Here is an 11,922-nt window from a genome sequence, read left to right as displayed (position 1 = left end):
TTTTTTGTCTCCAGTCTACTAAGAACAAGCATTTCCCCTACACTTGTGAGAGAATAAAGCAGATGTTCAGGACCCTTTCCCAGTACACACCTAAATCATTTATGCTGTACACTCTGCCTTCCAGTCTTGTCAGTTACACCTCAGTGAGACAAAGCGAAAGAATAAAGTGGATATTCATGGATATTCCTACTTAGGCCTAGTAGAGGTGATAGCCATTAGAAGGTCTCTAGAATTCCAGGAGTTTTTGATGCTAATGCAGAGAAGTGAACGGAAACCTGGAAGGAATATTGTGTGTGTTCTGCTGTGGATATTGGATCTTTTTGGAGCCTCCCCACTGCATCGCCTAAATAGCACAGGAGAGAGTAAAAGCCTAAACTGCCCATATTTGGGGCTAAAATTCATTGTTTGAGTAACCTTCATCCTCAAAATCAAGAAAAATTTTGAATTTGCAGTTCTCAGTGGAAGCCACATAGGGCAGCGGTTCTGCCGCTTCCCTTCCCACCTTATCTGTTGGAGTCGGGGCCCGGGAGGTGGGGTCAGAATGGTGGTGCCGGTTTTCCTCCCATTATCAAGTTTACTTCCGCTCATGTTTGTTCAGCCAACCAGAATAGGTCTCCGGGTTTTAAGTGGTTTGTTTTTATTGTGAGAAAAGAATCAGAGGAGGAGGAATGACCGCCGGGTGGATGAAAAGGGGAAGGAAAAATGGCACAACTTGGTTTTGTTTTCCTCCTGACCTTCGTGTAGAGTGGTGTGCCTGGAACGAGGCCCGCAACCGTCGTGCTCTCTAGCCCCACTGACGCTGAGGCTCCACCTCCACGTTTAGGTGGGCTGTGGTGAGACATTTCTGGGGAAAACAGCCACAGCCCTTACACGTATTGGAAGAGAAGTGGTGTCTCCGGGGAAGTAGAAAAGCAAAAGTGCATCCCAGCACACATACGCCACCAGTGTTTCCTGAAAGAGTTCTTCACGCTGCTCCTTGAGCAAAACAGAAAACAAAGCTTGTAATGAAATCGAAGCTTGATTGTTTCATCCCCCAAACATTAGCTTGTGTCATCACTTTACGCAAGCAGAGATCTGTACTTTAGAAAGGGGTGAGAGAAGCTGAAGGCAGTTAACCCTTGCAGAGGAAATCCTTCCATCTGGCAGAGCAAACAGCCGGAGGGGCTCCGCTAATCCGTAGTGACCGGTAACACGAACGAATCGCTTAGTCTATTGCGGAGAAGGGAGGACTCTGGGAGTAGCTCCTGTCGGTTATCTTTTGTGCGCATTTTCAAAATCTCTGCAACCCTCCTATACCTTAATGCCTGACTCTGTTGCGTTAATATATTTGAAAACAAGGAGAAGCCTTTTGTGTGAAATTCCAAGTGGACCTTTCTCACTGAATCCAGCTCCTCTTCTGAACGGGGAGCCGCAGTCTCACAGGCGGAGGAAGTTGGAGCTGCTTCGGGAGACGTGAGGGCAGTCAGCGGAGGGGCAGCAGAGCCTCGTGGTCTGAACCAGACTAGTTGTTTCCGACTGGGCAGGGGACTGATAAGGGAGTCGGAGGAAACAGTCGCTGCTTGTCATTTCTACTGATGTCCTAAAGCCACACTCTCAGCTCTCATTCTTCAGCCCTCAGCGCCCCCACAGGATCACCTACCCGAAAAAAATCTCTGGCAGGCAGAGCCCTCCTGACCACTCCCAAACAAATCTTTTTATCTATCCTGCCCTTCTTCTCCCGGAGAAATACATGTCCTGATGCCTTTAACATGCCAAGCACATTCTACAACAACTCACGGAAACTTCTAACATTTGTCTTTTCTGGAGAACGTTAAGTTCATTTCCTTCGCTGAGATTTTTCCTCATGTGTTCAAATATGTATAGATACCCTGTCGTTTGCTAGTTTTTCTCTTCTTTTTCCCCTTCCAGAATTTACCGGCTTAAAATCTATACTGCTTCCATTTCTAAGTGTTCATTTCCCATCATGCTACCGTCAGCCTTCTCTGTTTTCTACTTCGCTGCTCTCAACGATCAAAGTAAGAAGATGTGCGCTGTGCGGCCCAGCTGCCGCCTCTCCCGCCCTCTTCGGCAACCCAGCACGGTCGGCTTTCTCACCCTCTTCCGGACGTTTGTTTTCCTCGCTCCCCGCCCCCCGCCCCCTCTCTCAAGTCACGCCCCCGCGCCCTCCAGCCACGCCCCGCGCCCCTCAGCCCCGGTCTGCGCCCTGGCCCCGCCCCACGCCCTCCAGCCACGCCCCACGCCCTCCAGCCACGCCCTACGCCCTCACGCGTGCCGTGCGCCCTCTACGCCCCGCCCCCGCCGTTGGTTCTGCGGCGGTTGGGGCGGAGGTTCCCGGTCGTCGCCGCAGTCCAGGACTTGCGGTTGGGATTTCTTTCTCCTCCTTTGGCGCTCGCCTCACTCCGCCACCTCCACGCCTATTCCCTGAATCTGTGTGTCGGGCTGAGTTACGTGTGCGTGGGTTCCTGTGTGTGTCTGCACCCGTGTCCCCGTGAATGGAGGCCCCCGAGCTGGCCCTGGCCGCGGGCACTGTACTGACAGCCTCATATATGAAGTGCGCTTTTCCAGAGTTCGAGGTTCACACATACACTTTAAAATGTTGTGCAGTGTTTTGTCGTTGTTGTAAATTAAATGGAAAACCACTGGCAGATTCTCACTACATACACCCAAGAGATCGAGTTCCTTTTCCTCCAGAGATGGTAGATAGAACAAAATGCAAAGTCCAAAAACAGATCTGCACTTTGTATAGGAATTTACTATATTTAAAAAAGTGTTGTTTTAAATTAGTGCAGAAAGGATGATTCATTCGCTCAGGGAAGGGTATTAGATTAGTCAGATAAAAGCTTGGGAGAAAAAAATTACATCCCTACCACACTAAGTGCAAAAAGTGCAGGTAGGCTGAAAGATTGGAGTTCTAAGCCAAACCCTACCATGATAAAATCAGATGACCTTGAAGACAATCCCTTAATACCTCTGAACCTCAGTTTTCCACTCTATAAAATAAGCATTTAAACCATATATTTGCACCGTCTATTAAGGTAGCCACACGTGGCTATTGAATACTTAATATTTTAGTCTAAATTGAGATATGCCTGTAAGATAGACACTGGGTTTGGAAGACTTAGTACAAAAAAAAGAATGTAAAGTCTCTCCTTAATAATTTATATCAATTGCATGTTAAAATGATATTTTGGATATATTGTGTTAAATAAAATATATTACTCAAATTTCCCCTCATTTTTCTTTTCATGTGGCTACTGAAAATTTTAAAATTGCGCATGGGGCCTGAACTCAGGACCGTGAGATCAGGACCTGAACTGAAATCAAGAGTGGGACACTCAGCTAACTGAGCCAGCCAGGTGCCTCAGAGGCTTGCATTATATTTCTATGGAACGGTACTGCTGTATAATATTTAAGGCCATCTCAAGCTTTAAAAGCCTATTGTTAGTATTTTACAGTGATTCCTTGTATTTGTATAGTAAATTACATCTTCTACAGCTATTTTATGCTATATTGTCTCATTTAACTCTCAGGAACTCTGTGACTTAAGGCAGGATCACAATGATTATCGCCATTTCACAGATGGCAAGGAAACTAAGCCTTATTAAAGACAGTTCCAAGGTTCATATGATGGAATCAGGACTAGAGCAAGTCCCTTCTCTGCTGTGCTCCAAGGTTGGATTCTGACATGTGTTTCATTTTATATCTGAGGCATATATGGAACGTGATATTTCTATTAGAGTTTATTTGAGTAGCTGTGATCTTCAGAGATCACACCAGGACTGTGTCTGGGTGCTAGTGGGGGTGTGTCTGACTTGGGGAAGGAGGTCCCTTCTTTTGACCTGTTGTTTGTCTCCCATCTGGGAGGTACAGGTAAGTCTCAGTTAGAGATAAAGCTGAAGGGAGCTTGCTTCTTTAGGTCTGAAACTCCAGCTTCTACAGAAACTAAAGAGAAGACATAAAGAAGCAAAAATCCCAGAGCGACAAAAACAAATCTTGAAAGAGACCTATGTGGCTAAAGAAACAAGCATCCAGAACTGCTCCTTATAGGTTTCCTAACTTGCTTCTCTGTCTACTCAGAAAATTTTACGGCCATACTTATAAGAAAGCAAGGGTTATTTTTCCTCCAAGAGCTACAGACTAGCAAGTCCAGAAACAGATCAGTGATTTATATAGGAAGTGATTTATCTTCAAATTGGTATTTAAATCATAGAGAAAGGATAATTTATTTAAAAATGTTCTTTGAACATTAAGGGTTGGGGAAAATAGCACTGAATTCCTACCACACCAAATCTAAAAACAGTCTGGAGAGGTTTAATTGGAAAAATTAAATATTTTCTTAATGTAAAATATGAGATCATGGTTGTGCCAAAATAAAGTTTAAGGTAATTTAAAAAATAATAATCCTTTGTTGTGAAGGCCTTTCTTCATAGACTTGTCAGTGTCAGAAATTATGAAAGAGTTATCAGGCTTGATGTTATAAAAACTAAAAACTTACATTACCTAATTACACCATCAGTCAGATAAGGAAGTATACTTACCATATGTCATAGACAAGTGTTCCTACTCATGCTATAAAAGAGCATCTACAAATCAACAACTAAAAGAAAATGGGAAAAGATGTGAACAGGGAGTTCACCGAGGGAATATAACTGGCCAATATACACTTGAAAAGAGGGTCACATTAATAGTCAAAATAATATAAAATACCTTGATTATTTTGAATTCTCCAACTCTTTTGGTAATGTTTCATATTAGCAAAGACTTAAAAAACTGTAATAGCCACGTTGGTGGCAGTTAAGAAAAATACACTCTGCTGTAGGTTGAATGTTTGCACCTCCCCAAAATTCTTCTGGTTTCAAACCCAATCCCCAATGTGATGGCATTTGGAGGTTGGGCCTTTGGGAGGTGATTAAGGTCATGAGGATGAAACCCTCATGAATGGGATTAGTGTCCTTATATAAGAGACCCTAGAGATCCTTCTTGCCCCTTCGGCCATGTGAGAACACAGCAAGAAGACTGCCATCTGGAACAGAACCAGGAAGAATGCCTTCACCAGAATTTTACCATTTTGGCACGCTGACCTTGGACTTCCAAGACTCCAGATTGTAAGCTAGTTGAGCATTGAGGAAAAATAAGAGAGAAAAATATGTAAATAAATAGTAAACTATTTATTTAGGAGTTAAGACTCTGCTGTTTATTAACTGCCCAGTCTATGAAGAGACTGACACTCTTATACATTATTAGTATGAGTATAAATATGAAATATTTTTGTACTTATATATAATCTTATTGGAGTAATGAACTTCATGCCTGAAATGGTTGGAAACTAGGAGAACAGTAGCTTTCATATTTAATGTATATATTCTTTAACCCAGTAATGTTGTTTCCATAAATATACTGATAAAAATCTGTGTCTCTGCTGTGTGGTGACTAACATAACATAATAGAATAAAATTAAAAAAAATCTGTGTCTCTATATGGATATTTATTGTAGCCAGCTTATGATATAGCAAAAAATTGGAAATAATTTAAATCCTAAGTTAAATAAACTATTTAAATAAATTAATGTGAATCCATTTGATGAAATGTCCAAAATATATTTGTGTAAAGAGTAACAAAGTAGTATGTACATTATTGTAAAAAATGGTGTGTTTGTAAATGCAAAGAAAAATGATGCTGTATTGTATTCTGTAGTAGTATTTTTATGAATGTTACAAATAGAGAACATTTGCATTTTCTGATTTATGTATTTCGTATCATTTCATTATTTAAATGTTAAAATTCAGAAAAAAAATGGTCTGAACAGAACATTAAGAATACAACTATTTTACCGGAGTTGGGCAACTAGCTATACCATAAACCATGGGAAATTGTTTACATGGTAGATGGTGGTATTTATTAAAACCCAATGTCTTTTCTTAGTTGTTCATCATTTTTCTTCTCTCTGTCTAGTCTAGAGTTTTACCTACTTTGGGTGTCCAAGAAATTTCTCGCTTAGTTTTCCTTTACCCTCAAGTCCTCTTGATTTGATCTTAAATCATTTTAAGAAATTTACCATTAGGAAGCAATCAACAGTGTGACAAAATACACAGACAAGGGTGCTTGTCATAGTTACTCATAAAATGTACGTGTCTAACACTAAGGGGTCTACATGATACATTGTGAAAACTGAAGGGCAGGTCATAGGATGTATACTGTAGGACTCCATTTTAGTATATACTGACTGACATCTATAGGAAAAACACTGGAAATATATATATTAGAATGATAACAGCAATTATCTCTGTTGGTTTATAGGTTTATTTCCCAAATATCTAATAGTGAACATATTTTTGAAATTGAAAATGCAAGATCCATTTTTTTAAATTGTGGTAAAATATAACAAAATTTACCATTTTAACCATTTGTAAGTATACCAATAGCATTAAGTACATTCCCCATGTTGTACAACCATCACCACTATCAATTTCCAGAACTTTTTCATCATCCCAAACAGAAACTCTGAACCCATTAAACGGTAATTTCTCATTCCCGCTTCCCCCAGTCCCTGGAAACCTTTATCTTCCTTTCTGTCTCTATGAGTTTGCCTAGAGTGGGTACCTCATATAAGTAGAATCATACAATATTTGTCCTTTTGTGTCTGGCTTATTTCACTCAGCATAATGTCTTCAAGGTTCATCCCTGTGCAGCACGTATCAGAATTTTGTTCTAAGGATGAATAATATTCTGTTGTATGAATATACAACATTTTGTTTATCCACTCATCTGTTGATAGATATTTGTGTTGTTTTCACCTTTTAATCCATTATTTTAAAAACAGTTCTTCATGTAGCTTCTAGGGCCTTGTGAAGTTCTTATGTTTTTGCCTACAAAATTAAGCTGATAACTAGATTCTCCTTTTTTATTTTTTCTTATTTTTTTAACACTTTATTTTCAGTGATCTCTACACCCACCATGGGGCTCAAACTCACAATCCCAAGCACGCTGTACCGGCTGAGCCAGCCAGGCGTCCCTAGATTGTCCTTTTACAGAAAAAAAAAAAAAAGGCCTCTTATGTTAGTAAACGTTCCTGAGAGGATTCTTTGGTGCTCTGTCTCTCAAGTTCTTCTCATATTTTTCTCTCTTATTTTTCCTCAATGCTCAAGATTTATACAGTTTACTTTTATTGGTGAGATAAAACTTATACATGAAATGCTTTTAAAATAAGATACCAATAAAGAACTTAATTGTGATACAGACTTTGTCCAGGCAGAACTCAGAGGAGGGAGGCATCACCCAACTGAACCCCTGGTTGGGAAAATCCATCCTGGAAGACAGAGATTCTATCTGGTCGGAGTTCCCACCGGAGGGCCAGAGCCTCTCGGCCTCTCTGCTCCAAGCAGTTGAACTTACAGCTTGAAGTGGATAGTTTCTCTTATAATCTCTTGTGATGTTTTTATGTGGAAATTTTTTTAATAGGTCATCCATTATCCTACTAGATACTTTAAGAGTTAAAGTATTAGGAGTAAAGTATTTAGGAGTTAAAGTATTAAAGTAACATATTAAAGTATTAGTAAAGATAATGGGCGCCTGGGTGGCTCCGTTGGTTAAGCGCCTGCCTTCGGCTCAGGTCATGATCCTGGTGAACCGGGATCGAGTCCCGCGTCGGGCTCCCTGCCCGGCGGGGAGGCTGCTTCTCCCTCTGACCCTCCCCCCTCTCATGTGCGCTCTCTCTCTCATTCTCGCTTTCTCAAATAAATAAATAAAATCTTTAAAAATAAATAAGGTATTAGTAAAGTTAATGAGAAATTAAACAGCTACGGGGAAAGAAGCCTCCCCTAGAGAGAAGACAGATGGAAAGGAAGTGACATTTGTTAAGCGCTTATTATTATGAAGTACGATTATTTCTTTCAAAGAGCGTTAAAATCTGGTAGTAGAGTACCATCTGAAATGACTCAACAACCCATTTGAAAAAAGGAGCATGCGATGGTTTGGCCTGCCTACAAGTATCTTATCAGGGGACTGCCTGAAGTGCAGGCTTTAACCAGATTGAATGTGGCCTATCACAGTTCTAGAACTTTTTCTTCCATTTCACAAACATTTACTGAGTGCCGGACATTATTCTAGATGCTGCAGAAATATCAGTGAACAGTTCGTGCACTTACAAAAGTTGCATTATGATGGGAGGTTGGGGTAAACACAAAAGCAAACAGTCCTGATATTCACATAGCCTGATTTCAGGGGACAACTCTGTGAAAAACGTGGTGGGTTGTGAAAAGAATACTGAAATCGAATCAGGAAGTCAGGTAGGTAATATCTGCTCTTCTACTTAGAAGCCTCAAAGGAAGACGTTTTTGGTCCCTATCTTCTTCAGTAAAATTAATGGCATTAAATCAGTTGGTCACTAACATACATTACCCCTGACATCCTGTGATTTCTTCACTTCTAATTCTACCGAAGTTTACAGCATCAGCTCAGCCCGCACACCCACTGCCTACCACTCTGCAGACCTTCCGTCTTGCGGGAATATTCTGAAACAGAACGTCTCACAGTTACCACATCCATCGGTTAGTTTAATGCTATTGCTATGGTCCTGGACAGACTTAGCTGTTTGCCCCAGATGGATATGGATTCAGGAAAGAAATCAGAAATGCACAAGCAGAAACAGATCCTGGAGCTGCCCGAGTTAGAGAACTCTGGGATCCATCCTTTTGGGAAAAAAGCAGAAGCAATAGTGCACAAAGGACCATGAGAAGACAGCTTCCAAAGACCTCAGGAGAAAGGCGTGAGCTGTGGGAGAGGGAAAATGATGAGGTGTAGGGTAGGATCAGCAGCCTTGAGCCAATTCCATACTCACCAAACTTTACCAATCCTGTATATGGCTTAGTTAAAAAAAAACAACCAGTCCCCACTCCCATTATGTGTATGTGAATCTCACGTATTACATCAACCCCAGCTCTCTCCTCGCCCTACTATGTGGCAAATCTTTGGGTCAAAAACCAAGGAGGAGGAAATATTCACCATTATTGGCTCCAAATCTGGAGGCAAAAAGACCCTTTGCTCGTGGACATCCTTCCTACCCACCCTCCTTTTTTTTTCTTAATCTGTAAGATAAATCAGTACCCATGAGAATTTGGTGAAACACTGATTGCTAGGTGTTCATTTTACACGGACTCTAGAAATTGGGCAGGTGTCATATTCCCATTAAATCCCTGAGGAAACTGAACAGTCCAATAAATGTATTGACTCAGACGTGAATTCTGCAGGGAATAAAGGAACAGGAAACATGCCTGTTTGAGGTCATCATGTCCTTCTATGGAACTGAATGGATGGATTTCTATAACCCTCTAAAGCAGTAGGGGAATATTAAAAATGTGTCACTGAATGAAAAGGTAGACTAAAACTAGGGTCAGATTGAATTCTACTTTGCAAAGCAAAAGGCATTTTGGGAGAATTTGGGGAGCTCTGTTTCCTGGATCCTAATTTGAGTACAGGGACAGGCAATGGTGCTCATGAACTTTCTCTTTGATCCTGTTTTGAGGCTGCTCAGCAACCCCTCTCCTTTTTTATAGGATTAATTGATTTGATTGATTTAAATTAAAAGACCTGTTTAGAGCACTTGTAGGTTTATAGAAAAATTAATCAGAAATACAGACAGTTCAAGGGCACCTGGGTGGCTCAGTCGGTTAAGCGGCTGCCTTCAGCTCAGGTCATGATCCCAGGGTCCTGGGATCGAGTCCCGCATCGGGCTCCCTGCTCAGTGGGGACCCTGCTTCTCCCTCTGCCTCTGTCTGCGGCTCTACCTGCTTGTGCTCTCTCTCTCAAATAAATAAATAAAATCTTTAAAAAAATAAAAAGAAATACAGACAGGTCAAAAAAAGAAAAAAGAAATACAGAGAGTTCTCACCTACTGAATCTCCCTCTGCACACAACTCCTCCTGTGATTTACACCTTGTATCAGTAGTACATTTATTACAATTGGTAAGCAAATATTAATTCATTATTATTAACCTAAGTCCATAGTTTACATTACAACATTCTTTGAGTTTTGATGACGCATGGTGATATGTGTCCGCCCTGACTGTGTCAGACAGAACACTTTGCCCTAAAAATCTCCTGTGCCCCACCTTTTCATCCCTCGCTCCCACTCTGAACCTCTAGCAACCACTGATCTTTTTACAGTCTCCATATTTTTACCTTTTGCAAATGGCATATAGTTGGAATCCTACAGTATGTAGCCTTATGCATTTAAGATTCTTCCATGTTTTTTCACGACTTGACAGCTCCTTTCTTTTTAGTGCTGAACAATATTCCACTGTCCAGGTGTACCACCGTTCATCCGCTCACCTGTCGAGGGACATCTTGGTGGCTTCCAAGTTTTGGCAAATATGAATAAAGCTGTAAGAAACATTGTGTGCAGGTTTTTGTGTTGATATAGCAACTTACCTGGGGAAATATCAAGAAGTCCAATTGCTAGATTGCATGGGCAGGCGATGTTCAGCTTTGTAAGAAACTGTCGAACATTCTTCCAAAGCGGCTGTACCATTGTGCATTCCCACCAAAAAGGAACATGAACCCCTGTTGGCCCATATTCTCACCAGCATGGTGTTATCAGTGTTCTGAATTTTATTTTTTTATTTTTTTAATTTTAAATTTTTTTTTTTTTTTTGACAGAGAGAGATGCAGCGAGAAAGGGAACACAAGCAGGGGGAGTGGGAGAGGGAGAAGCAGGCCTCCCGCAGAGCAGGGAGCCCGATGGAGCAGGGAGCCTGATGCGGGGCTCGACCCCAGGACCCTGGGATCATGACCTGAGCCGAAGGCAGACACTCAACGACTGAGCCCCCCAGGCGCCCCAGTGTTCTGAATTTTAATAGGTTTGGCGTGATATCTCATTGTTATTTTAACTCGTAATTCCCTAATGACATAGGCTGGGGAGCATCTTGTCACGTACTTATTTGCCATTGTAGACCTTTTCTGATGAGGTGTCTATTCAGATCTTTTGCCCGTTTTTAAATTAATTGATTTTCTTACGGTTGTATTTTAAGAGAATCTGTATGTTTTGGATACCAGTCATTTATCACGTATGGGTTTTTTGGTAAATTTTCCTCCCAGTCTTTTTATTCTTTTAAAAACTCTACCTTTTGATCGATCTTTCCCATTGGGCGTATGGAGAAAAACCTGATGATTTGACCCCATGAGTATTTCTTGTATCTGCCTCATCCTTTCTGTCTCTGACACTCTCACTCTAGGCTAAAGCCCTGGCATCTCTTGCCTGGATCATAATAACCTCCCAACTGGTCTCCCACACCCATTTTTACCTCTCTTTAGGCTTCTCTTTATACTACAGGCAGATAGATGTCTTAAACATACAGATCTACGTGCGCCATGTCACTGTTTAAAACCCCTTGGCGGTTCCCATTGCTCTTTGGGTAAAGATACAAACTCGTAATATTAGCTACGAGGTGCACGTCATCTGTTCTTTCCTCGCTTCTCCAGGCTTACCTTGTTGCAAGAGATGTCTCTTTCAGTGTTAGCCACACTCACCCTTCATGTCCTGGTAGGTCTTACGTCGCCTCCTGCCTCAGGGCCCTTCCACACCCCCGTCCCTCTGCCCAGACTTCTTTTCTTCTCCTTTTTTATCTATAAGTTCATTTCCTTCACTCTCAGCTCCGATGTGCCTTCTACTCTTAGAGGCTGGGTATGTGCTAATCCAATCTTTTACTCTTTATAACATTTATCACAGAGCATAGATGTGTATACATCTGTGTACTTATTCGGCTCTTGTAGTTTTTCTACCAGACCATAGGCTCCGTGAAGTCTGGAAAAGTGCCCATGCGTCATGGTGTCTCCTGAGCCTGGGACACGTGAAGACACTCAATCAATATGTATTAAGCAAGGGAGTGTGTTTCTGACTTGAAGGCTGGAAGTTTTATCAGAACAAGG

Source organism: Callorhinus ursinus, unplaced genomic scaffold, assembly GCF_003265705.2.
Source record: "Callorhinus ursinus isolate GAN/ISIS: 27379988/994484 unplaced genomic scaffold, GSC_fseal_2.0 scaffold142, whole genome shotgun sequence".
In the NCBI taxonomy this organism is placed as follows: Eukaryota; Metazoa; Chordata; class Mammalia; order Carnivora; family Otariidae; genus Callorhinus; species Callorhinus ursinus.
The sequence above is the reverse complement of the archived record's forward strand: the minus strand, read 5'-3'. Positions refer to the sequence as shown.